Source organism: Myodes glareolus, chromosome 20 (genome assembly GCF_982192425.1).
Source record: "Myodes glareolus chromosome 20, mMyoGla1.1, whole genome shotgun sequence".
NCBI lineage: Eukaryota > Metazoa > Chordata > Mammalia > Rodentia > Cricetidae > Myodes > Myodes glareolus.
Window position 1 is genome coordinate 63,502,033 of NC_142045.1, and position 6,573 is coordinate 63,508,605.

Below are 6,573 nucleotides of genomic sequence, written 5' to 3' on the forward strand. Positions count from 1 at the left end.
AGAATGGCATCAACCAATCAGGACAGCATTCAAGCCTCTCCACCGTTTAAAAGCAGCTGCCTCTGGGCTCTACTTCCTCTCTCTAAGCTTTCTCTTGTCCCTGCACTCTCTCTTCCCTTCCCCAATTTTCCTCAATCAAGGGCTCTGAATAAAGACGTGATAGAGAAGGAATTCTTGTTTTTAGTGGCGTTCATTCCTGCTGGTCAGGAAGCGCGCCGCAACTGGTGAAAGCCCGGGAAGAAGGAGCTGAAATCAGACACTGGACACAGAGAGCCGAGATATTTCAGAACTCTGCACGTGGAGCGGTGAGTGACGTCAGTTAAATCCTCCAGAAAGGGGAAGAAAAAGAATGGAAAAAGTATAGGCCTAAAAAGAAAAGAAAATAGAAAGAATCAAAGTTAAGGTATCTGAAAGAAGGTACAAAAAGCAACGGGGAAGAAAAATCCCTTAAGTTCAGTGCAGGTGGAGCTGAGAAAAAGCGAGGTTTACGGTTGGGAGATCCGCGACTTCCTCCGTCCCAACTCGCTAACAGAGACTGGGGGCAACAGTCTCGTAGGGAGGTGGGCTTGATCGTGTTTGAGGACTGCCTTCCCTGTTCTTAAAGAGCCACAGAGTTTTTGAGGTGATTCTCACCTAATTTTGATGGGAGAGCTCTATGCTTGGCTCTCATATGCATGTTTGAAATACTGGGCAACCGTTGCAGCGGCTAACTGACACGGAAGTAGCCAGACGCGGTGGCGCACGCCTGTAATCCCAGCTACTCAGGAGGGAGACGCAGAACAGCACCGGAGAGTGCTAACTCGTCCGGGAGGCGTGGCCATGCTAACCAGTTGCTGGCGGGGAGTTTGCTGAAGTCCGCAGAGGCGTGCAAAAAGCCAGGTCACTGTGGCGACATGGGCGGGCTAAAGTCCGAATGACATCAGAGGCTATGTGTCCCAGCCTTCTGGCGGGGCTATGGTTTTCGGAGGATTTTTTCAACACCTGAGCGGACTTGCCCTGACTGAGGCGGAAGCTGCGTGGTGAGCAGCAGTGGCTCTGCTAAGGCAGAGAGGGGCTGAGCTCTGAGCATGTGCTCTGCGAAAAACCGCGTTTCCATAGCAACATGGGCGGGCTCATTCAGGGTGCACAGATCGCCCGCGGAAACACGCACAGCCAAGGGCGGGGCCATGCCTTTGTTTGGGCCATGCGGGGCGTGCCACAATGGGCCTCAGAGGCGGAGCTGTCGCAGCCGCCGCCGTCCGCTGCTGCTGCTGCCGCCACTCACAGCCAAGGTCGCCAAAAATTCAGTCAGATAAAAACATTTGTCGCCAAAAAATTCACAGTTAGATAAAAACATTTATCCCCCAAAAATTCACATCGTCCCTTCGTCAGCAGGAAGCAGTCAGATTGATTGTCGACGTCCATTTTCCCTCAAAGTCTTCAGGCAGGACTGGTCCTAATTATCATAATAAGAGCGCGTCAATCTGGTTACCGATATCCTAGGTAACAAAGGCGGACCTATTGCCTGAGGCAACGGGTGGGATAAGCAATGCTACCTAGAGGTTTTTTTCATCTGAATGGGCCTGGAGAAATGGCTCAGAGGTTAAGAGCACTGCCTGCTCTTCCTGAGGTTGTAAGTTCAATTCCCAGTGATCACAACTATTTTGGTTTTAGACAAAAGAGGTCTAAAAAAAAAAAGCTAGCAGTGACAGCTTCCCCCAGAGAAAGGATTTCTCTTGCATTCTTTACACTTAATTTTTAATTCAAAATTTTGCTGGAAAAACAGCAACAGACAGACATGCTCTGTTTGAAAGCAATTCCATCTAATTCTAAGGCCTGCTGTAATGGCACAGGCAAACAAGATTTGCTCTTTGAAACAGAGACCTGCAGGTCTCTAAGTTCAAAACCAGCCTACTTCCAGTACTGACTGTGCTGAATTTTTACACTGAGAGTTTTTAGTACTCTTAAATGTTAATTTGGGAGGAGAGTTTTGTTTATGTTTTTCTAGGAATGCTGACATACATCTGGATGCCAGCGAGACTGACAAGAGAAATAAAGAAGAACGATGACCCAGTGGATGCTGAGTGTCCTTCTGTGGAAGATTCATGCGGAGACAGCAGAGATGACCCTCTGGGTGGTGTCAAGAGCAGCTGTTTCACACCATCGACTTGAACAGCACCCTGTGCAACCTCTTATCTCTTAACAATTTTCTGGCTGACTCTATTTTGCCTTTTCCTTCCTTAGGAATGGGTGGGAACAGAGATATTCTTGGCATGCTGTGTCTAGGTGGAAGTGCTGTATGTCTTTGATTGGTGTGCTACCTGCTAGCCCAAGTGAGGTGGGACAAGGTCTTTGTGGCACAGGCCTTGGCAGCCTTGGAATGTGTATCCTCACCCCAAGTTTGGTTCTCAGCCTCAAAAGAGCTCATAGGCAATTAGCCATGCATAGCCTTTGCACCCTCTAGGGACCAGATAGTCCCACAAAGCACGGAAGAAGGTATGCATTGGCGGAGGGTGTGCCTTGTTTTTCTTTTCTTTAATCGGTCCACACATCATGAGGTGGGGACCAGATTGGAAAATAGTTTTGCCCTATTGCTCTTATTAACAATAGTAGGGGGAGCTGTAGGGAGCCACCTGGAGGCACAGGTGGTCCTGCAGTTTGGAGATATACAAGTCCATACCTGGCTTAGCCACGTGGGGCTAAGCACCCTTGCCTGCACATGTGCAGACTAGCAGAATGGCATCAACCAATCAGGACAGCATTCAAGCCTCTCCACCGTTTAAAAGCAGCTGCCTCTGGGCTCTACTTCCTCTCTCTAAGCTTTCTCTTGTCCCTGCACTCTCTCTTCCCTTCCCCAATTTTCCTCAATCAAGGGCTCCGAATAAAGAAGTGATAGAGAAGGAATTCTCGTTTTTAGTGGCTTTCATTCCTGCTGGTCAGGAAGCGCGCCGCATGGATAGAAATGAATACTTTTATCTTACGTGATTATTAAACAATAAAGATAACTTGGAAATAAAAGAGCTGTCATAAAATGAAGTCTATTCTTTCTTGTATGGAACTTAAAATGCTTTATAGATCCTCTCCTTCAAAGGCAAAATAATTCCTGAAACCACAAGCTTTTCACCTAAACTGATGTCCTATGAAAAGAAGGGCCTCTCTACTAAGCCTCCATTCAGAGACACCCCTGACACAGGCCAGGCCTCAGTGACTTTCTTTAGTATGGAGGCGAATTCCATAACCCATTTCTTCTATCCATAACTCTAAATCCAGAACAACATGGCTGAAGCTGCCAAGTTCTGCAGCTTACTGGGGCTGGACCAGGCTCCCCTCATTCAATTACATCTTCACCAACTTTCCTGTCCTTCACTGCCTAAACTCGGTTGTCCTGAAATTTGCTCTGTAGACCAAGCTGACCTCAACCTCTGAGATCCACAAGCTCTACACCCCCCCCTGCCCTGTGCTAGAATTAAAGGTGTACCCTTCCACACCCAGCTCTAAGCTTCTCTTTAGTTCCTTTTCACAAGTTGGAGTTTACCTGGATGGAATCTTGCCCTGAGGTCAACACTCCCTATATTCCATTTCTTTTTTCCCTTTTTTTAAATTAAAAAAAAAAACTTTTCAATTTGCATACCAACCCCAGTTCTCTGTCCCTCTCCTTCTCCCACATCCACATCTCCCCACCTTCCCATCCCCTATCCACTCCTCACAGGGAGTAGGGCCTTCCTTGCAGAGTCAACAAACTCTGATATGCCAAGTTGAGGCAGGACCAAGCCCTTCTGCCCCCTTTTGGGGACAAGAATGAGCAAGATATCCCACCATAGGGAGTGGGTTCCAAAAGGCCAGTATATGCACCAGGGAAAGATACTGGTGCCCCTGTTTGTGTGCCCCCCAACAGATCAAGCCACAAAACTGTCACCCACATTCAGAATGTCTAGTTCAGTCTCATGCAGGTTCCCTAGCTGTCAGTCCATAGTGAGCTCCACTAGCTCAGGCCAGCTGTCTCTGGGGTTTTCCCCATCATGATCTTGACCTCCCCTTGCTCCTATAATCTCTCCTCCCTCTCTTCAACTGAATTCAGGAGCTCAGCCAGTGTGGATCACTGCATCTGCTTCTACTAGTTACTGAATGTAGGTTCTATGATGACAATTAGGGTAGTCACTAATCTGTCTAAGAAGGCTCTTTTTAGAAACCCTCTTGCTGGGATCATCCTCATGGATTCCTGAAAATTTCTCTAACACCAGATTTCTCCCTAACTCATAATTGCTCCCTCTATCAAGATATATCTTTCATTGCTCTCTCCCTCTGTCCCTTCCCTAAATCGGTCTTCTTGATCCCTCCAGTTCCCAGCCCCCATCCACTTCCTTCTCCCCCCCCAAGTTTATTCAGGAGATCTTAAATATTTTCCTTCCTGGGGTACTCTAAGTGTGTCTCTTATAGGGTTCTCCTTTTTACCTAGCGTTTCTGGAATTGTGGATTATTCTTTGCTTGGTTATTCTTTGCTTTGCATCTAATATCCATTTATGAGTAAATACATACCATATTTATCTTTCTGGGTCTGAGTTACCTCACTCAAGATGGTTTTTCCTAATTCCATCCACTTGCCTGCAAATTTCAAGCTGTCATTGTTTTTTTTTACCACTGCATAGTACTCCACTGTGCTAATGTGTCATTTTCTTTATTCATTCTTTGGTTAAGGGACACCTAGGGTGTTTCCAGATTCTGGCTATTACAAGTAATGATGCTATGAACATAACTGAACAAATATCTTTGTGGTATGATGGGTAAATGCCCAAGATATTGCTGATATTGCTGTGACTTAAAGTAGATTGATTTCCAGTATTTTGAGAAACTGCCATACTGATTTCTAAAGGGGCTGTTTTTTTTTTTCTTTTAGCTTTTATATGGTGGAATACATTGACAGATTTTCATATGTTGAACCATCACTGCATCTCTGGGATATAGCCTACTTATCATGGGGGCCAATTACATTCAAAGTACCACTTAGAGAATAACAGAGACTGAACCAAAAACCAGGGAGCCTACATGGACCTGACCTAGGCTTTTAACATGTGTATGACAGTTGTATGGTTTGGTCTTCTTATGGGACTCCTAACAGTAGGAGAAGGGATTGTCTCTGACTCTTTTGTTGGCTTTTGGATCCCTATTCCTCATACTGGGTTGCCTTGTCCAGCCTTAATAGAAGGAGATATGCTTAGTCTTACTGCACCTGATATGCTGTGTTTTGTTTATATCCATGGGAGGTGTGTCCTTTTCTGAATAAAAATGAAGGACTGGATGGGGAGTTGGAAGGAGAGAAGGGAGGAGAAATTTTGGTCGTGATATAAAATATACAAATTAATAAATCGAGGTGAAGTCTGGAGTGAAGCTAGTATTTGTAAATATTGACAAGTCACTTTTGTGTTTTATAAAATTATAAAATTTTATATTATATTATATAATACTTTTTATATTATAAAATACACTTTTATGTATTTGCAATTCAGTCAATCAGTAAAATGAGACTAAAATTATTTTTTACTGTAGAAATGTTGGGATACATAAGTTACCATATAGACATATTTAGAATAATTTCTTAAAGTTCGGACATATTCATCGATATAAAGATTGGAGTGAGATAAGGAAGAAATATTGTGTTTTCTTCATCTTCCCATGGATTGAGTTGTCAACCCTGGAGCTGATTCTACTCCACATCAAGAATGAATGGCATTAAGAAATTTATATACAGTGTCGTGTTCACGTAGAGAATACTATCCTTAGTCAAAAGTGCCTACATGTTATTCTTCACTGCAACTTGGTCATCATTCTGCCATGGTATCAATCTCTCCACCTCAGGTTTTCTGGAAAAATATATTGTAAAATCTACTTTTAAAAACCTCTTGTCTCACTGTTCCCATCTAGTTGAGGGAATGGCTTTACTTCTAGAGGAGAGGATAAGGTTCAGAGCAACACAAGCATGCCCATGTTCTATTGGCATGAGTAGTTTAATAAATAGTCACAAACCTTCCTATCGCGGCCTCCACTGGAGAGGAACAGCTATGTCCCTGTGCTACCCCATGGCTGTGGGCCTCAACAAGGGCCAGAAGATGAAGAAGAACATGAGCAAGCTGAGGCACAGCCGGTGGTGTGGGTGCTTCACAAAGCACACAAATTTCATGGGGGACACAATCCAGGAGGTGTGCAGCTTCACACCCTATGAGCTCCACAGTGCTGCTCAAGGAGTCCAAGGACAAGCACTCGCTCAAATTCATCAAGAACAGGGTGGGTAAGAGGAAGAAGGAGGAGCTGAGCATGGTACTGACTGCCATGAAGAAGGCAGTGGCCAAGAAGGACTGATACCCCCCCCAGCCACTCACAATAAAAGTTGTTGTGGCACAAAAAAAGAGAAAAGAATAAATGTGTCCACACTCTTTTATTCAGTCCTCTACATTGATTTCCTCCTGTGCATTCTGCTTTGATTGTTGACAGTGTAGAACAAAATATAGAGGTACACTGTTGTTTTGGTTTTATTGTAAGTCTTTCGAAACAAAGTAGGAATATTTGAGCATAAAAGATAAAAATGTGCTAAATTCTGTG

At 44.5% G+C, this 6,573-nt stretch overlaps 1 pseudogene; it reads left to right on the forward strand.

Annotated features, from left to right (window-relative positions):
* Nucleotides 1-6,035: 6,035 nt before the first annotated feature.
* On the forward strand, nt 6,036-6,333 carry LOC125412131 (large ribosomal subunit protein eL36 pseudogene; annotated as a pseudogene).
* Nucleotides 6,334-6,573: the final 240 nt, after the last annotated feature.